This window comes from Ochotona curzoniae, unplaced genomic scaffold (assembly GCF_017591425.1).
Source record: "Ochotona curzoniae isolate NIBS_2020 unplaced genomic scaffold, NIBS_Ocur_1.0 contig_3520, whole genome shotgun sequence".
NCBI classification, from domain to species: domain Eukaryota; kingdom Metazoa; phylum Chordata; class Mammalia; order Lagomorpha; family Ochotonidae; genus Ochotona; species Ochotona curzoniae.
Genome location: NW_024465894.1, coordinates 11,544,478 through 11,570,796, shown reverse-complemented (window position 1 = coordinate 11,570,796; position 26,319 = coordinate 11,544,478). Strand labels below are relative to the sequence as shown.

The 26,319-nt window shown below is 47.9% G+C and overlaps 1 protein-coding gene, 1 long non-coding RNA gene and 3 other non-coding genes across 8 annotated transcripts in view; all 5 read left to right on the top strand.

Moving 5' to 3' along the window:
• Positions 1-11,044, top strand: LOC121157340. Of its 2 annotated transcripts, XR_005883999.1 has the most exons (5): positions 1-15; positions 1,589-1,734; positions 3,425-3,497; positions 10,574-10,644; positions 10,735-11,044. It is a non-coding gene; the product is annotated as an uncharacterized LOC121157340 (long non-coding RNA). The 2 variants fall into 2 exon arrangements; XR_005883998.1 differs by having other exon boundaries at positions 10,574-11,044.
• LOC121157537 lies at positions 765-898 on the top strand. Its single transcript, XR_005884059.1, has one exon. It is a non-coding gene; the product is annotated as a small nucleolar RNA SNORA71 (small nucleolar RNA).
• Positions 2,601-2,732, top strand: LOC121157542. Its single transcript, XR_005884064.1, has one exon. It is a non-coding gene; the product is annotated as a small nucleolar RNA SNORA71 (small nucleolar RNA).
• LOC121157541 lies at positions 4,063-4,194 on the top strand. The gene has a single exon (XR_005884063.1). It is a non-coding gene; the product is annotated as a small nucleolar RNA SNORA71 (small nucleolar RNA).
• A 1,275-nt stretch (positions 11,045-12,319) lies between the features above and the next one.
• Positions 12,320-26,319, top strand: part of RALGAPB (Ral GTPase activating protein non-catalytic subunit beta) — a 77,885-nt gene continuing 63,885 nt past the window's right edge. For all 3 annotated transcript variants that reach the window (XM_040981477.1, XM_040981476.1, XM_040981478.1), the window contains exon 1: positions 12,320-12,590. The gene's annotated coding sequence lies outside the window, so the exon portion shown is untranslated. The remainder of the gene's footprint in view (positions 12,591-26,319) is intronic.

Here is a 26,319-nt window from a genome sequence, read left to right as displayed (position 1 = left end):
CCTAGGATGACCCAGGTAAGTGCTACTCCGGAGTACTTGCGGGCAGGCGTCACTGCCAGGGATGACACCAGCAGAGAGGGCTGCTGGGAGAGGTCTACTGCAGCAGGTGGGGGCTGGCTTTGGTGACTGCATGAAGCTGAGGTCCGGTCTTGGCTAAGTCCCCTGCCTTCCTTGAGCTGTGTGTGCCTTTGCTGCAAAGCGGGGAGCCTGCAGGAGCTCTGAGGTCAGGGCCCTGGCTGTGTCCTTGTATGAGGCCAGGGTGCACAGACTTAGATTGCCTCAGGACTTGAGGGGACAGTGACTGGCTGAGGCGGTGGGTTTAGCAGTGTTTGCTCTTTGGTGGATTTAATCTGGTGGATGTAAGAGGCACAAATGGAGTTTTTCTAAAAAGTTAATTTGAAATGTTTTGACATACTTCTTATTTTGAAAGGCAGGTGGAGAGAGGAGGTGTCCTGTTGGCTGGTTTACTCCCCCGTAGTGGTGCAATGACCAGGAGCAGACCAAGCTGAAGGCAGGAGCTGGGAAGTCAGAGCAGGCCTGCCATGGGCTGCCAGGGACCCAGTGCTGGAGCCGTCACCTGCTGCCTGCCAGGAGGACACACATTCCCAGGAAGCTGGAGGACTGCAACCCAGGTGCTCTGATGTGGAGTGTGGGAGTCCATGGTGAGACGTCTGTGGGGACAGTGGAGCACGCTGGGCCCTGGGCTTGTGGGTGAACAGTCAGTACCTGCTGACTGTGGCCTCTGTCCCTGTGGCTGTTTGTGCCCCTGTATTCGAAAGTGATCATGGGCTGCCCGTGCCCTGGTCATTGATAGTGCAGGGAGAGCAGCTGTGGAAAGCGCTTCCCCGTGTTTGGAGGGTCCAGTGCCGTCCCTTGCAAACCCTGCAGCTTTCCCACACCTGTCCCTCAGCACCTTGTCAGTGCCTGCTGGCAGCTGGCCTAGGGGTTCTCTCTGTGGGGCTCGCTGCTGGACCTGTGCGGTTATGACCAAGTGTGGGGTGGGACCCAAATTTTTGTGGGTCCCTGTCTCAAGAATGTGTGCCACAGTCGTGCCCCATGGCAGTTGTTGGTTTAGTATGCTATGCCCTGGAGGGCAGTGTTTGGCTGACTCCATGGAGCGTGTGCAGCAGACCGCAGGTTCAGCCCTTCAGGAACAAGTGAAAGCAGAAACTGGAAGGAAGAAGAGGCATGGTTTTGAGTGCCGGGGCCCAGCACAGTGGGCATGTGGGAGTATTTGGGGGCAAGGTGGTGTGTGGGGCTGGTGAGCACCCACTATTCCCCCAGTGGTGCTCTGAGCTCTGCCAGTGTTAAATTTGATGGATTTGAAGGCAGAGCAGTGGAAAGACCTTCTATCTGTTCTGTTTCCCCAGTGACCCCAATAGGCAGGGCTGAGCCTGGCTGAGGCCAGGAGTCAGTGACAGTGCTTTGTCATTTGATCAAGGCCTGTGTCCTATTTGTTGTTGATGCAGGGAAGCCATGATTTCCCTCGGGCCTTTTTGTCGCTTTCAGATTATGTGGCCCTAGGGCCTGTGGCAGTGCCTTGGCCTCCCAGGCCCTTGCTTCTCACAGTGGTTTTCTGTGGATCAAGGAGATGGTTTGCTGAAGGTGCCGGAAGCAGTGCCACGTGAGCTGATCGCATGCTGCCTTCACATCCCTTGCAGGAGTGTCGTGTGCCTGCTGCTGCGGGTGTGCAGATGTGATGTCCTCGGGAAAAGTGTGGCTTGTTAAGTCCAGGTAAGTGGCTCTTGTCTGGTGCACCAGTTTTGTGCAAGCTGTGAGGGGAGGGGTGTGTAGGTGTGTAGGCCAGGAGAAGTGAGAGCAAAGCTGAAGGGTGCTTGCTTTGTCGTCAGCTTGGTGTGCTAGCCTGCAGGGTAGATCTGGGTTCTGTGGTGTCCTCAAGGGACTGCTGCACAGAGGGGCATTGAGAGCTTGGTCCGGAGTTTGCAGATCCCTGCCGGAAGCTGCTGCTGTCATAGGGTGGCTATGAGCAATGGGGTGGTCAAGGGGCTGTGTTTTGGATCTAAGCTGCATTTGTCTCCTATGACCTGCTCATTTGTGTTGTCAGTGACAGCTGAAATGCTACCTGATTGTCTGCATTGGTGCCATTTACAACATTTGTTTTCTTACCATTTAAGTTTTATTTGGAAGGCAGAGAGAGTTTCCATTTGCTCGTTCGCTTCCCACATGTTCATAACAGCTGGTACTAGGGCCAATCCCAAGTCTAGAGCTGGGACTTTCATCTGGATTTCTACTGTGGCAGCTGGGGTCTAGCACTTGGGCCATAATGCACTGTGTTCCCAGGTACTTTGTGGATTGTGGCAAGTTGTGACTTAATGTGGTGTGCCATAGGCTGGCTCAGTCTGTCCACACATGCCCACCTTCCCTTCCTCTCCAACCAGTGTTGGTGAATGGGCTCCTGGGCTCCTTGGGCAGCTTCTGTGATCCTAGGCTATGCAGCGGGGCATCGCCTCGAGTTCTGTTCTATCCCCGGGCAAAGGTGTCTGTGGCTTTCCTTCTCAGCTTCCCCTGTGGCTGTTCTGCCCATGTATTTGAAAGTGATCATGGGCTGACTTCCTCAGCAACCCTCTGGCCTTTTGTATCCCTGCATTCGTAAGTAACCATGACTGCCCGTGTCCTGGTCATTGGTAGTGCAGGCAGAGGAAATGCAGAAGGGCTCACCCTGTGTTCGGAGGACTCACATCCTTGTCTCCCGACTCTGGGAACTTCCCACACTTCTTCTCAGGCTGCACAAGCCCTGGGTGTCCAGAGCGTTAGGGGCTGCCATGTGTGTGTTCCATTGTTGGTCCCCCTGTTGGGAACCAGCCTATGTGTGTTCCTTCGATGATTGTCACCGTGGCGCGATCCCACACTGCTGGAGTTCCTGGCTCCTAGCTGCAGCCTGGCCAATCCCTGCCTATTATTATAGCCATATGGGTGGTGAACCAACAGACGAAAGGTCTCTCCTTTGGCCCCTCGTTCTTTTTCTTTCTCTCTACCCTTTAAGTAAACTTTTTTTTTATTCCCCAGAAAAGATACTTCTCGGGGCTGGTGTTGTGGCATTACTGATAGAGCTGTTGCCTGCAGTGCCAACATCCTTTGGCTACCTGTTTGAGTCCTGGCTGCTTCACCTCTGATCCTACTCCCTGCTAATGTACCTGGGAAAGCAACAGAAAATTGCCCAAGTGCTTGGCCCCTGCACCCATGTGAGAGACCTGGAAGAAGCTCCTGGCCCCTGGCTTTTGCCTGGCCTTGTCCCAGGTATTGTGGCCATTGCTTGATAGAATTAAACTTAATTAAGAGTGAACACCCTCATCTGTGCAGTGTTTTCTGTCCTCTATCTCATGCTGAGCCCTTCCCTGGGGCCTACTGTGGCATGTGAGCTGGGACAAGCTGCTCTTCATTCAAGGCTTTCTGTCTGTTGCAGATGTGTCCCCAGTATGCAGAGGCATTGTGGGAGTTGAACTGTCAGGAACATTCTAGACTCCAGTCTCCTTGAGGTAAGATCTCTGCCCTGTCTCTAGAGAGGTGGTTCTTGCATCAAGTCCAGTCCTGCTCAGGTTCCCAGGCCTAAGGTGATGATGAAAGGGGAGATGAAGATGACCTCCTGGGTCCGCCGATTCGCTACCTGTCCCACGGTGGCTTCTGGCTCTTCACAAGGCTTCAGGACCAAGGCTGAGTCCTCCTCAAGTCAGACAAGATCACTGGGGTCCACCTCCCCTCTGGACAGTAGCAAACTATGATGGAACATGGGTGTCTCTCACCACCAGAAACCCCTGTCCCTGACTTTGAATCCCCGTCTGCCACTGTCTTGTCATTAAGTGCCCCACAACCTGGTTGTCTTCATGTGAACAGCAAAGCAGGGATAAGGGAGACTTGGCCCTGACACCACGTGGTTCTTGTCATTCCCAGCCCTAGTATTTTCTCATGGTTTTTGCCCATAGCGGCTTTGGTTCCCCATGGCAAGGAGGACAGGAAAGAAGGACCACTGTCAGGATTGTTGTGCGTGGATGTCTCATTTTCCTGTTCTCTGGGCTGCTGGCATGAGCCTCTCTTCTGAGAGCTCTCTGTTCTCTCGTGGACCCTGGCTGCCAGTGCCTTGGTCATCAGTAATGCAGGGAGAGGAAGTGCTGAAGGCCATTTCCTATGTTTGGAGGGTCCACTCCTATCCCTTTCAAATGCTGGTGCTTTCACACACCGCCACCTGCAACCCCACGCTCAGGCCTCTCAGGCTGCCGGGTGAGAGTGAGTGTGGGAGTCAGTCCCTGGGGACGGCCTGGCGTGGCCCCTCGCAGTCAGAGACCACGCTACATCTGTGTCACAGTTTAGATGCTTCAGCAGGGGAAGGAGTCAAGAGGGATGTGTGTGCAGATGAAGCACGGTGTTGGATGGTACGTCTTCATTGAAATTTGCCAAGAGAAGCAAGCAGCTTTTGGGAGTTTGTGGGCCTGGAAAGGCCTTTCAGGGGGCAGCAGGAAGGCATTCACGGGAGGGCGAGCACTCTGAATAAGGCTTTGAGGCTGGAGTAACTGTGAACTCACAGTTCTGCTGGGGAGACACACATGTGGGCAAGTTAAGACAGCATTACGGGACCCCAGCAAGGCAAGGGGAGCTTCAGTGGGACGCGCCCTGAGGAGCAAGTGCCCCAGCTGTTTCTGCCAGTTATACACCTGCCTGGTTACCCTCTAGGGAGCTGCTTTACACTTAAAATGTTTGTTTATTTTTTCATTAGTTTCTTTTTTTTTTTTTTTTTTAAAGATTTATTTTTATTATTTTTTATTGGAAAGGCGGATATACAGAGAGGAGAGACAGAGAGGAAGATCTTCCGTCCGATGATTCACTCCCCAAGTGAGCCGCAACGGGCTGATACTATGCCGATCCGAAGCCAGGAGCCTCTTCCGGGTCTCCCACATGGGTGCAGGGTCCCAAAGCTTTGGGCCGTCCTCAACTGCTTTCCCAGGCCACAGGCAGGGAGCTGGAAGGGAAGCGGGGCTGCCGGGATTAGAACCGGCGCCCATATGGGATCCCGGGCGTGCAAGGCGAGGACCTTAACCACTTGCGCCACCGCGCCGGGCCCCATTAGTTTCTTTTTAAAAAATTTATTTATTTTTAGTACAAAGTCAGATATACAGAGAGGAGGAGAGCCAGACAGGAAGATCTTCCATCCGATGATTCACTCCCCAAGTGAGCGCAACGGCCGGTACTTCGCCGATCCGAAGCCGGGAACCAGGAACCTCTTTCAGGTCTCCCACGCTGGTGCAGGGTCCCAAGGCTTTGGGCCGTCTTTGACTGCTTTCCCAGGCCACAGGCAGGGAGCTGGATGGGAAGTGGAGTTGCTGGGATTAGAACCGGTGCGCATATGGAATCCCGGCATTCAAGGCGAGGACTTTTTAGCTGCTAGGCCACGCTGCCGGGCCCTTTTTGTTAGTTTTTAAATTTTTATTGGTAAGGCAGATTTACAGAGAAGGAGAAACAGAGAGAAAGACCTTCTATCCGCCAGTTCACTCCACAAATGGCTGCAGTGGCCAATTTAAAGCCAGGAGTCAGGAGCTTCTCCCCAGTCTCCCACGTGGGTGCTGAGTCCCAAGGCTTTGGGCTGTCCTCTACTGCTTTCCCAGGCCACAAATATAGAGCTGGACAGGAAATGAAGCTGCCAGAACACAAACTGGTACTCATATGGGATCCTGGCACTGCAAGGTTGAGGATTAGCCAGTTGAGCCCTTGCATCAGCCCCTATTATTTCAATTCTTACTTATTTGAAAATGAGGGATCTCCTGTCTGCCAGCAATAGCTAGCTGGGCCAGGCCAAAACCAGCAGCCTAGAACTTGATGTAGGTCTCCCATGTGGGTGGAAGGGACTCAAGTACTTGAGCCATCACCTGCTGCCTCCCAGGATGTGCATCAGCAGGAAGCTGGGATTACAAGTGGCAGCAGGACTACATACAGCCACTCCCAGTACCAGATGCAGATGTCACACGCAGTGTGTCAGCTGCCGTGTCAAACATCCGCACTGTTTAAGGTTCTCCAGGAGCCCTGAAATTCCTTTCTGAGATGAATTTGGTCTGAAAAAAACTGGGCAACTTATACCTGATTAGATGGGGGTATTCTCACAGATGTCCCCTTAAAGGAAGATAACACTGGATACCAAATGCTGGCAGGTCTGTGGCCTCCTGGTCTGTGGCCTCCTTATCACTCCAGGGATGTGGACTTGGGTCCGAAGCTCATGGGAGAAAGCTCCGGGAGACAGAGATACTTTCTCTCAGGGTAATGGCCTGGGGTTCCCATTCCTTGGAGGGGCAGCCTGTTCGAGAGTTACTGCCAAGGCCAGGTCGGCTGGCTGATCTGAGATGAAGATTCTGTTCATTCTGCATTAGAGGTGGCTTGTCAAATTCTGAAGGTTTCTTAATTGCTGTGAGACTTAAAACATGTTCTCTCTTTTTAAGATTTATTTCTTATTTTAAAGGCAGAGTGGCAGAGAAAGGCAGAAAGAGAGAGAGCTTTTTCATCCCCTGGTTGATTCCCCAGATGCTTTCCAGCAGCTTGTGGCTGGGCCAGGCTGAAACCCACTAGTCAGGAATTTCATCCATTTCTCACACTTGGGATGCAGGGACCCAAGTACTTGAGCCATTTTCTGTTGCTTCCCAGGCATATCAGCAGGAAGCTAGATCAGAACTGAAGGTGAGATTCAGTTTGGCACTTCCGTATGGGATGTGTGTGTGCCAAGGGGTGGTTTAACCTGCCAGCCCCTGCGGCATGCTCACTTTTGCCAAATCTGTCTCCAGCTAATTTGATCAGTGAATAGCACTGACCCAAACGGCAGGCATTAAAGTAGATAATGCATATTAAACGTATAACACAGGACTGTGTCGTGCTGAGTGCTCAGTAAATGTTGGTTATTTTGGGCCCGGCGTGGTGGCGCAAGTGGTTAAGGTCCTCGCCTTGCACGCCCGGGATCCCATATGGGCGCTGGTTCTAATCCCGGCAGCCCCGCTTCCCTTCCAGCTCCCTGCCTGTGGCCTGGGAAAGCAGTCGAGGACAGCACAAAGCTTTGGGACCCTGCACCCACGTGGGAGACCCGGAAGAGGCTCCTGGCTTCGGATCGGCATAGCATCGGCCATTGCGCTCACTTGGGGAGTGAATCATCGGATGGAAGATCTTCCTCTCTGTCTCTCCTCTCTGTATATCCGCCTTTCCAATAAAAAAAAATAATAAAAATAAATCTTTAAAAAAATGTTGGTTATTTTTATGTGAAGAACGTGTATAGCTTGTTGATGCTCACAGTGGAAAGACAAATATAAAATGTTATCATGACAGATTTATCTGATAATACAACACCATGTCCTGTCCTTGTTTGCTAATTTGTATGCAGTGAGGCTGGTGTTAATCATGGCTACCATTGACTTAGTTTTTTAAACACCATGCACTGTATTAAGCCCCCTATATATGATTGCCTCACTTAATCTTCACAGCAATGCAGTGAGGTAGACTTCTTTATCCTCCATTTTTACAAATAAGAGAAGCAAGGATCAGAGACCTAAAGGAACTTAAATCTGTGGAGGGCTTCAGCTGAATTTTCTTGTGCTGGTGGAGTGCGTAGAGAGAGAGATGTTTCAGGCTGACTTCATAAGCAGCATGAGTACCCTAGGCCGTCAGATGTATGTTTGTTGAACAGGAAGGATAGTTCACTGGCACTTCCACCTGCTTCACATTATTGCCTATTAACTACTCTTCTTAAAAATAGTACCCAGCTGAACCAACAGTGCTGGCTGAGGGTTGAACTTCTGAACTCAACATATACAGGAATAAAAGCCATGGTTCAGCCACCAGCATATCAAGTGTCCGTTTTACTATTATTTTGTTTGAAGCAGCAGTTATCCCAGGCCCCAGAGCTTATGGAAACCTGGGACAAGCTCACAGAAGTGGCCCAGTACCCAGGATGGCATCTGGGTTGGGACCTGCATGTGGTGTGGCAAGGTTCCCCTAGTGACATTGGCATCCTCTATGAGTCCCAGCTGCTCTGCTTCCAATCTGGTTTCCTACTAACTAGAAGGTAGTAGAAGATGATCTAAGTGCTTGGGCCCCCAGCATTCCTGTAGGAGCCTGGGATAGAGAGCCCAGAGTAGTTTTGTGACCGCTTGGGAAGTGAACTAGAGGATGGAAGATCTCATTTCCCCTGTTTCTTTCTCACTGTTTCAAATAAATAAATCTTGTTTTAAATGATTTATTTATTTATTTTAAAGACAAAGTTACAAAGAGAGCGAGAGAAAGAAAATATTTCCATCCAGTAGTTCAAGCACCTGGGCCATCCTCCACTGCTTTCACAAGTGGATTAGCAGGGAGCTAGATCAGAAGTGGGGCAGTTGGGACTCAAAGTGGCACCCATAAAGGATGCCAGCACTGGAGGCTGCGGCTTAATCCATCATACCACTGTGCCGGCTGCAATAAATGTGTTTTTCAAAGCCATGATCTTACCAGGAGATGGTTACCTGATACCAGAGGATCTGGGGAAGTAGCTGGTGGGAGATTAACTCTCAGAATGAAGAGCATGGACATTACCATTCTATGCAACAACATGGGAACCACCAATGAGTCTGATGTGGTAATGCTGGCCGGGAGGTTGTGAGTTCGCATGGTACCATTTCCCGTGGACACCCACGGGAGGTCATGCCTGATCTCTATCTTACTGAGAGTCTGAAGAGGTTGAAAAAGAAGAGCAGGCTGAAAAGTCTGAAAAGTCTGTGACCAAGGAGGACTTCCAGGGTAAATGGAAGTCCATTTCTGAGTTCACAGCCACTCAGCCTGAGGCTGCAGGCTGGTATGAAGGTGCGCAGGTGCCTTCTGTGCCCATTCAACAGTTTCCTCCTAAAGACTGATCTGCAGCTCGCACAGCTTGGGCCACTGAATGGGTGGGAACAACCACCAAGTGCTCAGAAGCTAATCTTTAATTCAGTCTCTGAGGCAGACACAGAAGTGAGAGGTTGATGGAAAATAAAAATAAGTTTCTTTCTTTATAAAAATTTATTTTTGATGATGTTCACATAGTTGAGAAGGATGTATACTCGTGTGGACCACTGATTAGGGTCAAAAGGGCCGAGGCATGAGGGAAAGTGGGTAAGACAATTGTTTCCAATTTTTTTCCCCTTATATCTGGGGGTAGGGCAGAGGACTAACCACCATCAGTACCTGGGGATGGGAGATGGCCACCTGATGTCATCCCAGAGTCCCTGATGTGGAGCATGTTCCAAGGGTACTGCTTAAGTGGTTTCAATAGTTCTGAGATATCATTGATTTCATTGCTCCAAGGTTGAAGAAATCCTTCCAAGATTCATTAGCTAACAACCACCCTACAGTTTCCACTTGGCCTGGAACCTTGCTTTCAAAGCTTCGCTGGGATAAGCTATCCAATTTGTTCTGTCCTCTGAAGACAAATGTCTAGAGAGAGAGAGAGAGAGAAAGCACATTTGGAGTACTTACTAATAGTATTTGCATATTTACCCATAAGCTTTGGTACTTGTAACATAACCTGGTAACTTCTGTAGCTGCAAAGCAAGTCTCAAATACCAACACCTCAATACCATACAGACTACAATATGTGACTACAATGGAAAGTCTGGATAGCAATGAAACAAACTGAATAGGATGTTTGACCTGAATGATAATGAAAATGCCAAATATCAAAATGTGTGCTATGTATAGCCTTCACGATGATTTCTCAGTGGAAAAGAATGTTCCATTGGTGAAGCTTCTTACCCAGATGCAGATGGGAGCTGCGAGGGGTCCCCCAAGGGTTCTGTTAGCAGAGCTCCAGGATTTTTGCAGCTCCCTGAGGGATCAGAACCCACAAAAATAGGGGCCAGAACAGATGACATGGGACTCTACAAGGAGGAAAGAGATCTTTCTCCATTCTAGCTGTGTGAAATTTCATCTGCATTAAAGGTGTTGAAGGAAATCCGGTTTTATGACCTGCTTGATTTAAATCTGTTAGAGACAACACTAGTTTGTATGGGGCAAGAGTTTTGTAATTTTTTTTTTTAATGTTGCCATTGGGCCTGGAACAATGGTTCAGTGATTACATCCTCACTTTGGGCCTGGTGCAATAGCGTAGTGGTTAAGGTCCTCATCTTGAACGTGCCAGGATTCCACATGGGCGCTGGTTCTAATCCCAGCTGCTCCACTTCCCATCCAGTGGCCTCGGAGAACAGTCGAGGATGGCCCAAAGCCTTGGAACCCTGCACCCACGAGGGAGACCTTGAGGAAGTTCCTGACTCCTGGCTTCATCCTGAAGCAGTGCCACTTTTAAAATCTGGAATCTTCCTATGGGCAGGTATCAACAGAATTAACTTGTCCTTGCTGAAGGGCAGCAGCTGAAGGCTTGGACCCTGGCATTAGTTGATGGCTTTCTCACTCAAGGATCTGACCATTGATGCAAACTCAGCTCCACGTGAACTCTTTGTGACTTGGGTTTCCTTCCTACAGGGTAATTGAGTCCAGTGGGCAGCAATGTGGCAAGCCAGGGGGAAGCAGGCTCCTTTTGATGACCCAACCCTGGAACTCACATAGTACCACTTCCTTCCAGCTGTTTGGAACCATCACAGACAGTGAAAAGGGACAATGCTCCACATGTTGGGCAAGAGTGTCAGTTACACTGTAAGAACTGTGGGATGGATCATAAGAGTTGGTGTGGTGATCTTCTGGAGGCAGAAAGTTACAAACTCTTACACCATTGTTCTCTTTCAGGTGCACTGTATGGACTGACACCGACATTACAGTTTCCAAAGATGCTCTCCAGTTCTGTTTCTGGCTAGAGGTTGTGTTGTGGAACAAGTTTAAATTGAGACTGTGTTTGGAGGATGCTGGCAGCTTTACTCAGCACAGCACTTCCTGTACCTCTATGGTTTATTAAAGACATACATGCTTTTCTCTTGCATTGCACAGTTTTTTGATGCTTTAGTCTTTATTCTTCCTTCAAGGTGTATGTGCATGCATTTTATGTCAATTTAGTTGAAAACCTCAAACGTTTTCTTTTTCAGCCATAAAGAATAAAGAATCTTTAAAAAAGAGTGACTCATATTTTCCTTCCATTAACCCCCACCTAATATTAAATCCTGTTGTCTAATCCCATGCAACAAGTCCTTGTGGCCTACATTCGACTCGGAGTCCCACTTGACAGATTCACAAGGTGAGGACACATACTCCTCCAAGGACTTCATTTTGACATGAAGGGAAGGTCACCTGTGATACTTCCGCCCTTCTGCTTTGTCAGGACCTTGTCCCACTTCCCCACACTCAGTGAAGCGTGGAACTGTGGGCCTCACTCTTCAGCCTCTAGCTCAGAAGGCCAAGAGGAAGGCTGCTGCAATAGAGAGTGACCCTCCTTTGGGGTTCGTTGTACTGGTTGAAAGGTAACTTGATCTACAACTACTGCAAAGGTATTGTGTTGATGCCCTGGATGTAGCCTGTTCCTGTCCCAGCACACTTTACACTCACCTCTGCATCCCCTCTTCCTGTAGCTGCTTTCCTGGGGGCTGGGCTGAGGTCTGGAGGAATCACTTTTATGTTTGATCCTCTCTGGAGGGACACCAGCTCGTTCCCTGGTCGCCCCTGCTTCCACCATCTCAGCTCCTTTCTGCTGTTCTCAGACAGCTCCGCCCACAGCGCCCGGACCTGGCTCCTTCCAAATACCCATATTCAGCGTCAAGGCCACCGTCCCTCCGGACTCTCCAGATCCTAGGGTTGCACCTATTGAATGGCACTATTTTCTTTACTGAAGTTGAAACCAAAATAATGACAAAGTGTAGGATGTATCGCAGGTGCCCAGACTAACACTCCTGTTACTGTTAATGCCCGATCCCCTGTGTCTACCGAGAGCCTCGGAATCTGATGCCTGAATCATCAATGTCACCCACGCCAGGCCAGGCATGAAGTGGTACCCACAACTCAGGCCTTGCTCATGTAATAAGCGCGTGCAGCAGTGAATGCGTATTATTCCCAAGCAAGCATGCTATCAGGGTGGGATGTAAGAGATTCCTAGAACCTGGAAAAGGGCAAGGAGTTGCGGAGAAGCCCCTCACTCCTCCGCGAAAGCAGTCTGGAACGTCATCCGTACAGCGGTGACGTCGTGCCTGCGTAACTTCATTCTCCCACACCCCCCTAGTCCCGCTGCACTAGGGCCGGAAAAGGAAGAGGGAGTGTACTTCCCGCGGGCCTCTGGGATGGATGCGCACGCGCAGCTTCCGGCTCCATGGCTCGGGAGTTATTTGACGCTGCCGGTTTGGCTCCGTGGAAGTCGCTGATTAGGCGCAGGGCGCACGCGCACTGACCCGCTCGGCTAGGGAGTTATTTGACGCCGCCGCCCCTAGCAGTCGGAAGTTGCTTGAGCAGATCCCAGCCGGCCGGCCCTACTGGCCTTCGTCGTCCCCGAGCGCCCTGGGAGAGTCACTGACCGGTGGACGAACTGACCGCCTGAGGTCGGCTGGTCGGGACAGTGAGATCGCAGGCCCTATGGCGCGGGTCGTGTGAGGAGGAAGGCCAAGTGCGGCCGGCAGCGGCGGCGGCGCCCGCCCCAGCGATGCGGGCCCCGCCCGTCGCCTCAGGTAACCGGGCTTTCGGCCCCGTCGCGACCGAACCCTCCCTTCCCGTTCCCCTTCCCTGCGGTCGGTCCCGGGACGACTGAGGCTTGTTTCTCGTCTCCAGTTGCCCGGCCTTCGGAAGCACAGCGTCTCGTTTTGGGGGCGTCCTTGGAGGCGGGGGGCGGCTTGGCTGCAGGGTCGATGGCCGGTGAGGGGTCTGCGCTAGCCGGGTCTGGTCCTTGCGCCAGTTACCGGGGCCGGACGGCTCGTAGTTGGCGACCTGGGGGAGGGGGCGGGTCTGAGGCGCAGCGCAACTCAGGGAAGATTGGGTCCAGCGGAAAGGTTGGTCGAGTGCTGCCCATGGCTCGGGGACGTTGAGAGGAGGAAGAGTTGATGGTGAGAGATAGCAGGCAGCCGTTGGGAAACACTCTCCGCCAGGCATTGTGCCAGCTCTAACTTCGCAACCCCCAACCTTCCATTGGGTTGTTATCCGCATCCTACGACAGGCAGCCCAGGCGTGAGAGATCTTGCTGGCCTAGAGTCACTTCGCTGGTCATTTGAACCCAAGCGGTCCCTGTCCAGGTTTTCAGTGATCAACTCGTGGCTCTCCCACTCCACTACATGGTAGAATCATCTCGGGGGAGCTTTTAGGGACTGCTGATGGCCACGTAGCACCCAGGTCGACTGAGGCAGAGGGTGGAAGGCAGATGGCAGCAAGTTTGAAAAGATCCCTAAGCCATCCCAGTGTGCAGCTAAGGTCTCAAGCTAAGCAGGAATTGATCCATATCCGAAGGCATGTCTGGGTTAGGTGTGCAGGAGGAGGGGTCTGGGAGCTTGTTCACAAATGCACATGTTCCCGTTAAAGAGATCTTTTCCTCAGCCTCTCTGACTACTAGGCCCTGGGCAAGCTGTTGGGGTGGGAAGTAAGTTTCCAGTGTGGGAATTCTGAGTCACCTGGGTCCTTGGAAATCTATACATCTCACACGGGACAGTTGGTTTGCAGTCTTTTTAAATGCATGGTACTGTTGGATCACAGTGCTTTTGGGTGTTACGTGGCCAACCCTTTTGTCTCCTCTGAGCTTTCCTCCTCCTCCACCCAAAACATACTCTATTCAGTTTTGGCTGCCTAGCTCTCAGCACCTCTGCCTCTGCCCCTGAGCCTCACCCACCTAGGGTCCTTCCTGTCTGCTTAAAATTAGCACCTGTACAGTGAAACTTACATGTTGTTCGGCTGTGCTGTCCATTTGGCCCTTGCGCTTGACTGTGAGGACCCAGAGGGCGGAGCTCTTGTCTTCCTCATCTCTGTATTCCTCCCAGGGCTTCGATACAGGAGTCTCACCAAGCCTTTACCGAGCCCTTCACATCATGCTGTTGATAGGCTGTTTCAACATCTCCTTTTGTGTAAAAGATGTTGGGTAGTTCTATGTCTGTAGAGGTTTTTGTTTGAGAACAGTCCACTGAAGTTCATTTATTTATCCAGACAGCATTTGAACAAACATGGAGTTCTTACCAATGGCGAGACACAATTTAGGACTGACCATGTGCAGTCAGCCTTGGTTGATTTGTGCTGGCTGATTTGATCACAGTTCTGTAGAGAAAGTCGCTCATTGCTCTTTGGCTTTTGCACATATTCTCTACCTAGTTGTCAGCCACAAGGTGCAGTCGCTTTGTTTGCGCTTGGTGAATTCAGGTGGTTGCCATTGCTGTCAGTAATAGTTCAGCCTGTTTTCCAGGGTAGAAGACATAGGTGCTTAATGAAGAGTCAAGTTTGCTATCAGTGTGGAAGTCATTGGGAAGAGGATTTTTTTTTTCAAAGATTTATGTATTATTTTTATTGGATAGGCAGATATACAGAAAGGAGGTGATACAGAAGAAAGATCTTCCATCCTCTGGTTCACTCCCCAAGTGGCTGCAATGGCCAGAGCCGAGCTGATCCAAAGTCAGCAGCCAGGAGCTTCTTCCAGGTCTTCCGCACGGGTGTGGAGCAGCTGAGTTTAGAACCGGCACACAGCTGGGTTTAGAACCAATGAGTGAAAAACGTTGACTAAGTCACTAGGCTACTGCACTGGGCCCAGGAAGAGGTTTTTAGACAACAAGATTTTTTTTTAATACTAGCTAAAAGTGAAGTCTGTAGATGGAATAAAAAATATAAGTTTCACGTGATGTTCTTTATACTACAGTATTATTATGGAAATATTTTGTTGGTTCTTTGTCCAGTTTTTATACTAAGGGTAATATAGAAACCAATGGGGAGATTCCTGTTAAATTCAGATACTCAAGAAACTTATCCTTGTTTCTCTGAGTGGATATGGACAATATCCAGGCCTGGCCTGAGCTCTTGGAAGAAACTCCATGTTTAAGTCAGAGGTTTAAGTCTCTTTTTGACTCTTAAGGTAGTTGTTGAAAAAAATCCTAACACTTAAGGAACAGAAGTGACTGAACATGATAGCTAGAGACATAGCAGTGGATTCTGTGTAATTTGGGGTGTACACATCGTTGAAAGAGGTGTTCCTGGCCTGTGCAAAGGCCTTTCGGAAAGAATACCTAATTTCCTTTGGTGCAATGGAACTGCAGGTTTTAGAATTAAGGTATATGAAATTTGCTTCTAACTTAAAGATGAAGAAATTTAACTATCTTGCCATAGGTCATAGGGTTATTTTCTAGCACATCCAAGACTAGAAACCAGGCCACCTGAGATCGGTGTTGTGACCTAGCTGGTAAAACTGCTACCTGCACCACTGGTATCCCATCTGGGCTCCGTAGATGAAGTGTCTGGCTTTGGCCTGATCCAGCCTTGGCTACCTCTTCTCTAAGTATGACTTTTCAATAAATAAATATATATTTTTAAAGTAGGTCCCTTTCTCTGGATGCAACATCTTCTTTCATACTACTTTCCTTCATGTCAGAGGATGTCGTGTTTGTTATTTGTGTGTGTGTGTGTGTGTGTGTGTGTGTGTGTGTAGGTACATGTATGTTGGGGAGGGGAGAAGTGGGAAGAATGGCCTGCTATATTTGATGTACACAATTAGACACACAGTGAGTGCGTGGGTGTGACATACACTTCGCTGTGTGAATCACAGGGAATGTGAAGGTAAAGAAGATGTGACCCCTGTTCTCAAGAAACCTGTAGTCTGGTCAGAGTTGTAATAAAAATACAAGCCTAGGGCCCGGCGCGGTGGCGCAAGTGGTTAAAGGTCCTCGCCTTGCACGCCCGGGATCCCATATGGGCGCCGGTTCTAATCCCGGCAGCCCCGCTTCCCTTCCAGCTCCCTGCCTGTGGCCTGGGAAAGCAGTCGAGGACGGCCCAAAGCTTTGGGAACCTGCACCCGCGTGGGAGACCTGGAGGAGGCTCCTGGCTTCGGATCGGCATAGCATCGGCCCGTTGCGCTCACTTGGGGAGTGAATCATCGGACGGAAGATCTTCCTCTCTGTCTCTCCTCTCTGTATATCCGCCTTTCCAATGAAAAAATAATAAAAATAAATCTTTAAAAAAAAATACAAGCCTAAAAAAAGGATAAAAACAAAGCAGAACTAAACAAAAAAGAACACACAAAAATACAAGTCTAGTATTGGATACAACTCTGTCAAATAGAATATAATGATGGCACTGAGTCTTTAATTTCTTGGTCAAATAAGTTTTACTCTTAGCCCTGTGTGACTGTTGAACATTTCAGTGTGGCTAGGGCAAGGAACTGATTTTTTGATTGTAGTAGTTACAGGTTATTTTGCTGCATTGGACAGAAGGAGTCTGTGGCATTGAAGTTGAGAACTATTGAGATGCTGCTCAGGGGCAGGTAGGCTATTCAAATGGATAGATCAGCAAAAACTACTTTTCTACTTCTTGGAGAAATGCAGGCAGAACCTGTCTTTACTTCCTGTAGTTCAGGTGTTTAAATAGATCCTGAGCAGTTAGGAACTGGTGCATAAGTATGTTCCTTTTTGGGTTGGCGTGATTGTTTGCCCTGTGCGGTCAGTAGTACTGCGGCAGAATTATGAACTGTGGCTTTATTAGTCATGACATTATATGAGTGAGCTCGAGTGTGTGTGTTGCCTTCAAATGAAGTGCGGTTCATTTTGTTCAGTGTTCTGGCACCATGTTCCCTGTTCTCCCTAAGAGAAGCAGATCTGCCTTGTAATGTGTACTTTGTATTTTATGTCTCAAAATATGTTGACTTAGTTCTGTTTGATCCTTCTGCCAAGGCACTTCAGGTGTTCTCCCTTTTTCAAATGAGGAAACTATGACAGAAATACCAAGCGAGTAGTACAAGGTCATATGGGGAAGAAGCGTTGGGACTTTGAGGTAGAATTTCTTGCCCTTGCTCTGCTGTTACTTGATATGACCCTGAGCAAGTTATAGCCTTACTTTGTTTCTTTACCTAGCGGCTAGCGACATTTGTCTTACTTAACCTTCCAGTCTTGTTATTGTAATGAAAAAGCCATTTGAAAAATTATCATTTACATAATGGTCCGTTGTTATCAAGTCAGTATCTCCAGTACTTTTTTTCTTGTATTATGTTGTCTTTGAAGCTCATCACAGCAGTTATACTAACTACTACTGTGTTATGATGTCTTCACGAATGTCCCATCCTCCTTACTATAAAACCTTCTCAGGGGAAGTCATGTGTCGTGTTTATATCCTCATACCCAAGTCCTGAGACACAACTGGTGTGGTTCATTGTGCTTCTCAAAATAACCTGTAGATGACAGAGGTTTTAATAACACTGTTTAATGAAAGGACTGATGAATTACAAAGTTTTAAAAAGTTGTTCTCAGTAGTTACATGTTCTGCTCCTTGGAAACAGCTGTAATGTTTATTTTATTTTTAAGATTTATTTATTATTTATTTTTATTGGAAAGTGAGGTTTACAGAGAGAAGGAGAGACAGAGAGAAAGATCTTCCATCTGCTGGTCTATTCCCAAAGTGGCTACAATGGCCAGAGCTGAACCGATCTGAAGCCAGGAGTTAGGAGATTCTTCTGCGTCTCCCATACAGGTGCAGAATTCCAAGGCTTTGGGCCATCCTAAACTGCTTTCCCAGGCCACAAGCAGGGATCTGAATGGGAGGTAGAGCAGTTGGGGTGCAAATTGGCACCCATATTAGATCCCAGTGGTTGCAAGCTTGAGGACTTTTAGCTACTATGCTACCGTGCTGGGCACAGGTATAACATTTATTTAGTGCCATAGTCCTTGTGTTTGGTTCATAGAAGGCATGTAATAAATATTGGGTGATTCAACTGATGTAATTAATGTCAGACTGTGGCCTTAGTGTGTCTACCACCAAATTGATTCATTTGTTATTTAGACAAAACTTGCGTGTTATTTTGCTTGCAAAAGCTATAAACTGTTACCCAGTACATATCACCTGTTATAGAACCCCTTTAAAACCTTGAAGATGGGTACATATAGAATTGGAGGAAGAAAATTAAAGAATCTGTAAGGGAGTATTGTCATTTCCTTATCTTTGTTTTTATTTCTTTTTAAAATTTTACTTGAAAAAGGGTGAGAGCGATTGGAAGGAGGAGAGATCTTCCATCTGTTGGTTCAATCCCAAATGGCTGCAACAGCTGGAGCTGGGCCGATTCAAAGCCAGGAGACAGGAGCTTCTTCCTAGCCACCCACAGGGGTGCAGGGTCCCAAGGCTTTAGACCATCCTCTACTGCTTTCCCAGGCCACAGGCAGGGAGCTGGGTGGGAAGTAGAAGAGCCAGAATGTGAACCAGCACCCATGTGGAATGCCACTGCTACCCTCCTGTGCTGGCCCCATTTTTCATCTTTGCTTCTGTTGTATTTACTTCTGAGCATTGAAGGTGAGACTTTTCTGTTGACAGCATCCAGCCTGTGGGCAAGAAAGACCTGAATCCTCTGAGCTCAGTTAGGTCTTGGGGTGTCCCTGGCATGCCTGCCCTGCTGTCCTTGTATTAGCCATACTGCACTTCATGGTTAGGATTTCCTGCTCAACTGTCTTAATCACTTCCGTCAGATTTACCAGGGATCTGGTTTCTGTGTGTTAGTCCTGTGATAGGCTTTACCTGCAGTTTTTGCTGATATTTACATAGCTCCAATCCAGGCCACAAGCAGGAAGCTGGATGGAAAGTGGAACAGCCGGGACTAGAACCAGCATCCATATGGGATCCTGGTGCATTCAAGGCGAGGACTTTAGCTGCTAGGCCACGGCACCAGGCCCTGCTGTGCTTCTGATTTAGCTCACTGCTCACATGATTGAGAAAGCAGTGGAGGATGGCCCAAGTGGTTAGGCCCTTACCACCTACATGGGAAACCAGAATGGAGTTCCTGGCAGGGAGCGAGAAGGCAGGTAAAGCAGCTGGGACATGAACTGGTACCTAAATGAGATCCTGGCACTTGCAAGGCAGGATCCTGGAAATTGCAAGGTATTGGCACATATGTATGTATTTTAAAAAGCTAATTCCTGGGCCCGGCGCGGTGGCGCAAGTGGTTAAAGGTCCTCGCCTTGCACGCCCGGGATCCCATATGGGCGCCGGTTCTAATCCCGGCAGCTCCGCTTCCCTTCCAGCTCCCTGCCTGTGGCCTGGGAAAGCAGTCGAGGACGGCCCAAAGCTTTGGGAACCTGCACCCGCGTGGGAGACCCGGAAGAGGCTCCTGGCTTCGGATTGGCATAGTATCGGCCCGTTGGGCTCACTTGGGGAGTGAATCATCGGACGGAAGATCTTCCTCTCTGTCTCTCCTCTCTGTATATCCGCCTTTCCAATGAAAAAAATAATAAAAATAAATCTTAAAAAAAAAAAAAAGCTAATTCCTGGGCCCAGTGCAATAGCCTAGTGGCTGAAATTCTCACCTTGCATGTACCAGGATCCCATATGGGTACTGATTCATGTCCTGGCCGCCCTGCTTCCCATCCAGCTTCCTGCTTGTGACCTGGGAAAGCAGTCGAGGATGGCTCAAAGCCTTGGGACCCTGCAGCTGCACGGGAGGACCTGGAAGAAGCTCCTGGCTCCTGGCTTTGGATCGGCGTAGCACCAGCCGTTGCAGTCACTTGGGCAGTGAATCATCGGACGGAAGATCTTCCTCTCTGATTCTCCTCCTCTCTGTATATATCTGGCTTTGTAATATCAATAAGTAAATCTTTACCAAAAAAAAAAAAGTAAATTTATGTTTTAATTTTTTCCATGATGTTTTTGAGGTTCCGTTGTATGTGTTTGCTCTCTCCATGTAATCTCATCTGTTGCTCATCATGGATCATAGCAGTTTCCAAACATCTTACATACGCGATTCTTTCGTCAGCACAATACTGACTTAGTCTGTTACCCTACTGCTCTGCTGCTGTTCCACAGGGAGATGCTGAAGCACAGGAAGAGTAGCTTTTGCAAGGTGACTTAGCTTGCAGTTAATAGAACTGGGATGTGAATGTAGGACGACTAATTCCAGAGCCCTGGCTTTTAACTAATCTCAAGTGTGTTCTCATTCCTCCGTGTAATCTCTCTGTTTAATGGCTACATAATGTATGTAGTGTTTATATACCCTAATTATGAAGTTAGCTCCTAACTCATGAGCTGTTGGGGCCACCTAATGGCTCAACTAGCTAATCCTCTGCTTTCAAACACCAGCATCCCCTTTGGGCCCTGGTTTGTGTCCCAGCTGCTCCATTTCCCATCCAGCTCGCTGTTTGTGGCCTGGGAAAAACAGCAGAGGATGGCCCAAAGCCTTCACCCACGTGGGAGATCCAGAAGAAGCTCCTGAGTGCTGGAAGATCTCTCCTTCTCTATGTAAATCTAGCTTTCTAATGAAAATAAATAAATCTTTTTTTTTTTAATCTCTCTCCTTCTCTGTAAATCTGGCTTTCCAACTAACTAATTAATTTAAAAAATTCCACTTTCTATCTCCAAGGCCCTTGAAGCATGTTATTAAAAAGCAGCACTATTTGATAAGCTATTAAGTTGCACTGATTTCCCTTAGATACAGTAATCTAGTGAGTGAATAACTTGTCCATATTTTTCCTGTGGAGTTGTTTAACAAGAATCAATTAAGTGGTGAGACTAGTGTGCTGTTTTTGTATCCTGTGTTCTAGCAAAAATTCATGCCACTTTTGAATGAGTGGCTAGAAAAATGGCCTGTTAGCCTTAAGTGCCCTATTGTTGTGCCAAGGTAGAGCTGGAAGTGGTCCAATGGCCAGTGGTACAGGTGAGGGTGGGCAAGGGATAAAGGTCTACCATGGTGCTGTCCCAAGAGTTGGTGCTGACCTACACATCCTCGGGCAAGAGGGTCTGTGTGACGCAGCTCCTCTGGCTCCTGGAAGTAGTGATGCTCTCTGACGTCTCTGACACTGATTGTTTTGGACAGCCTGAGTTGCAGCATCAAGAGGGGGATTGTATGTGCGTGCGCACGTGTGTATGTGTGAAGACTTTCTTATTTGAAAGAGTGACGGAGGGAGAGATCCTTTGCTGGTTCACTCCCCATCGGCTGCAGTGACCAGGTTGGGGCTAGGCTGAATCCAGGAGCCTTGATCTCCATATTTTTCACATGAGTGGCTGCGGCCCAAGTACTTGGCTCATAATCCACTGCACTGCCAGGCACATCAGCAAGGAACTGGAAGGACTTGGGCCATCTTTAGGTGCTTACCCAGCCTCATTAGCAGGGACTAGATTGAAAGTAGGAGATCTGGAACTCAAACCAGCACCCACATGGGATCCTGGTGTCAACAGGTGGCAGCTTAAACTGCTGCACTACAATGCCTGCCTGAGTTATGACTACTTTCTGATCCTGAAATTAATACATAATCTACCAACATAAAGCATTGAACAAAATCATTGAAACTGTCTATCACAGATGAAAATGATCAATTATTGTCCTTATAAAATTAGTATCACAATGAAAAGTTAGTTTTAGCTATACTAGAGGGGATAATGAAGTAGACAGATGCCATAATATGACATCTTTTCCTTGTATTTGACATTTTGAAAGAAGAACTAAGTGTGAGTAGGTAGTCTCTGTGGTTGTACTCCCGACATCAGTGTGCTAGTGGTAGCAGCTCACAGCCTGAGCAGCATGACCACAGACAATGGGATTCTGATTTTTTTTTTCTTTTTTTCTTAAGATGTGTTTGAAATAGTTACAGTGAGAGAGGGAGGGACAGGGACATCTTTTGTCCATTGGTTCAGTCCTCGTATGGCTGCAGTAGTGGTGACTGGGTCAGGCAGAAGTCAGGAGCCAGGAGCTCCATCCTGGTCTCCCACGTGGGTGTCCGAATCCAGGTACTCAGGCTGTCTTCTGCTTTCCTAGCAATGTTAATTGGATCAGATGTGGAGCAGCTGGGACTCAAAGCAGCACTCTCAGTAACAGTGGCAGTGCCTGAGCCCCCAGAGGACAACAGTGGCCCCTAAAGCAAGGTTCCTTTTTTTTCATAATGCTGTAGCTTAGGCTCAGGGATTTCCCCTTCCACCCTCTACATCCTCTTTGCCTCCACTGTTACCCCTATATTATAGCAACAGTGCAGCCCTTCAATAATGGTCACAAGACCACTGTTTTTTTTTTAACAGCCAGAGCTACACTGATCTGAAGCCAGGGGCCCAGAGCCTCTTCCAGGTTTCCATGTGGGTGCAGGAGCCCAAGGCTTTGGATCATCCTCAACTGCTTTCTCAGGCCACAGACAGGGAGCTGGATGGGAAGCGGGGCTGCCAAGATTAGAACTGCCATGCATATGTGATCCTGGTGCATGCAAGGCAAAGACTTTAGCTGCTGAGCTACTGCTCTGGGCCCAGGAGTCCATCTTTTAAGGCAATATTCTAAAGCATAAGCTTCACCCTTTTTATTGATTTATAGGAATGCCACAATTGTATTAGTTGGAAAATGTGTATTAAAATAGCTAATTTTTCATTTTAGACAAGAATAAAATGATTTTTGGGCCATGTCATGGTGTAGCCTGTTAAGCCTCTGTCTGCAGCGCCAGTGTCCTATGTGGGCACTGGTTTAAATTTTGGCTGCCTGGAGAGGATGGCTCAGATGCTTGTACTCCTGTGTCCACGTGGAGACCTGGAAGAAGCTCCTGGCTCATGGCTTCAGACCAGCCCAGTTCTGGCCGTTGCAGTCATTTGGGAAGTGAACCAGCAGAAGACCTGTCTGACTCTCCTCTCTATGTAATAAATAGATAAATTTATTTCAATAAATAATAAATAAATAGGATAATTTCCTGGAAGACATTCAGATGGCATGGAATTGTATAATTTTTCATTGTGTGGAGCTGTCTTGTGTTGCAGAATACCTAGATTTTCTGATTGGCTACCAATACAGATACCCTGACTAAAAGTATACTTCTTGATTCCACAGTTTGGGGTCTGAGGTTGTAGCCCCGTGGGTTAAACCACTGCCTGGGACATTGGTATCATATATGAGCACAGTTTGAGTCCAGCTTCTCCTCTTTTGATCCAGCTTCCTGCTAATACACCCAGGGAAGCAGTAGAAGGTGAGCATGGCCATCTTTGTGGAGACCCAGGTAGAGTTCCTGGCTCTGGGCTTTGGTGTAGTCCAGTTCTGACTGGGGTGGCCATCTCAGAGGTGAGCCAACAAATGGAAGTTATCTCAGTGTTTCCAAACTCTGTAACTTGTACCTGCCTTTCAAGTAAATCAATTAATTTTTTTTAAGCTGTATTTGTTTTTATTTGAAAGGCAGTTACAGAGAGGAAACAAAATCTTCCATATGCTAGTTCATTCACCAAATGGCTACTCAGCTGGAAATGGCAAGACTGAAGCCAGGAGCTTCATCTGGGTTTGCCGCTTGGGTGTAGGGGCCCAAGAACTAAGGCCAGCATTCCCTGCTTTCCCAGGCCGCAAGCAGAGAGCTGGGTGGGAAGTGAAGTCCACTTCTGGAGTGGGTGCCAACTAGCACCCATATTGTTGTTGGCATGATAACAGAGGCTTACGCCATGGTTCTAGCTCCAATAAATACATCTTTAAAAAAAGAAAAAAAAAATAGAAGTGTTTCCTGTTAAATTTATTTCATGACTCATAGTTTTACCGATTAGGGAATTGGAGGAGGAACTTTTTAAGCCAGACTGAAAATCAGAAGCTATAAAATAAAAGGAAGTATTTGGCTAGAACAATGAAATTGCACTTTCATATCTGTTAAATTGACAGATAAATAAAGCTGATCTTGGCAGGGAGTAGAGGATGAAAAGAGAATAGCTCTCCCTAGCTAATGTAAACGAAAGTTGTTGCAGCTTTTTGTGGGGAAGCAGTCTGGCAAGATCTATTAATGTTAAAAATACATACATCCTTTGATCCAAAAGTTTCAGTCCTGGAGAGGAGACGCTAAAGATTTATGGGTATGTAAAAGCTTGTTTACTGGTGACCAAAAAAAAAAAAAAAAAGTAAAGTGAATGCACATCACTAGGACTCCTTTTGCAACAGTTATCTGTGGAATATTACTTGACCATTCAAAGAATCCGTTTTTAATTTGGAAAGTGTTCATTATATATATATATATATATTATATACACATACATATTTAAGATTTATTTGTTTTTATTTGAGAGACAGATTTATGGAAAGAAGGAGAGACAAAGATCTTTCATCCCCAAATGGTTGCAGTGTCCGGAGCTGAGCTGATCTGAAATCAGGAGCCAGGAACGGCTTCTGTGTCTGCCGTGTGGATGGAGGGTCCCAAGACTCAGGGACATCCTCTACTGCTTTCCCAGTCCACAAGCAGGCAGCTGAAAGGGAAAACCATTGCCTGTGCCTGGACCCTGAATGTTAACTCTTTAAAGGCCAAAAAATGTGTGGTGTGGGACTAACTCTACGGAAGCTAAATTCAGTACATGAGGATATTCCTGGGGGAATCCCTTACCAGTTGTGGGGAAACTTGAGTAGACACCTCTCCCCTTTCTGTGAATTGTAGATACTCTGCTAGTGAACCATCCCTCCTGCCTTCCCATTTTCATGGAAAGATCCAGAAAGCAAAAGATCCAGATCCTTATAGGATCTGAAAGCCCGTTTACCCAGAGTCCTTCCAATTCCAAAAGAAGCCTGGAGCTTCCTCCGGATCTCCCATGCAGGTGCAAGATCCCAAGGCTTTGGGCCGTCCTTGACTGCTTTCCCAGACCACAGACAGAGAGCTGGTTGGGAAGCGGAGCTGCCAGTATTAGAACCGGTGCCCATATGGGATCCCGATATGTGCAAGGTGATGACTTCAGCCACTGGGCTACCACACCGGACCCGGCTCTTTTTTTAAAAGATAATTTATTTTTGAATATATATTTGAAAGGTAGTTTGTGTTTTTGTTTGTTTTTCTTTTTTGTTTGTTTTTACAGGGAGAAATCTTTCATCCACTGGTTCATTCCCCAGAGCTGAGCTGATCCAAAGCTAGGAGCCAGGGCCTTCTTCCTGTCCTCCCACATGAGTGCAGGGTCCCAAGGCTCTGGGCTATATTTTGTGGCTTTCCCAGACTACAAGCAGGAAGCTGGATGGGAAGTGGAACAGTGGGGACACGAACCAGCGCCCAGTCGGGATGCCATGCTGGCAGGAGGAAGATGAGCCTCTTGAGCCACAGTGCCAGCCCCTGCAATAGACTCTGTTGTTTGGTGAGCTAGAATCAGATTTTCCAGGATAAACAGTGCTAGGCTCTCCTCAGTTTGATGAAAAAGTTACTTAGGGGAAGGACTTTTAAAAGAGTGATTGTTTCTGTGTGTTTTGTTTAAACTGCTGGCTGTGCAACTGATTTCAGAAGAAATAGAATGTGGAATCCGACGAAAGGGAATTGTGAAGGGCTAACCATCCCTGATTCTCTTTATGAGTCAGGCACTTATGGCTGTAGTATTTGCGTTGCATTCACACAGATATGCTTTCTGAGGCTGAAATTCCTCATTTTCACGGTGGGCTGGTGTATCTTCATAGAGCGGGCACAGCATAGGCAGCAGCGGTGCCTGGCATGGGGAACGTACAGGGTAGCATGGGCCATAGGGTGTGGAGCCCAACGGAGATGGGCCAAAGTGAAGGTCTCAAATGTTGGGTAAAGTGAGAAGCAGATTCCTCTTATTTCATCTGTGGAACAGGGTATTACTGGGTATTCCAAGGATTGTTTTGATGATCATAAGTAACGCAGTAAATCTTAGTAAGTGGCAGCTTTTGGTATGTTCTGTAAAGAACAGTGTGACTTCTAGGTGTTCCATCACTGGAAATTTAAAAATTGCTGTTGTAAGGAATCACTATTCTAAGGAATTGTGTAAGTTTAATGTTAAGAACATTGATGGGAAATTACAGGGATTTGTTTCTAACAGAGAAGTCCTGGACTACCTGGGGTATTCTTTCCCACACGCTGATTGGGTGCCTGGAACAGAGACCTAAACCCTGCAGGCTCGTATAGACTGCGGTGCTTTCTGCTGCAAGATGTTGTCTTTGCTTAGAACATATTTTCTGCTTATTTCTTCCATTCACAAATTTAACACTGTCTCCAACTAAAGTAAGAGCTTATGGCTATAGCTTTAACAGTTTGAGATGTGACAGTAAAAGAGGCATACATTTTTTTGCCTTCAGAATTTTACAGATGGAAGATTTGTTCTAGGGCTGGTGCTGTGGTATAGTGAAGCTGCCACGTGGGATGCCAGCATCTCTTCTCAGAGTGCCAGTTAGAGTCCTGTGTATCAGTTCACTGCCAGTGTGTCTGGGAAAGCGGTGGGAGGTGGCCCAAGGAGTTGGTCCTTGCCATACACACGGGACACCCGAGTAGGGTTCTGGGCTTCTGACTTTGGCCTGGCCCAGTAGTCCTGGCTGTTGTGGCCATTTGGGGG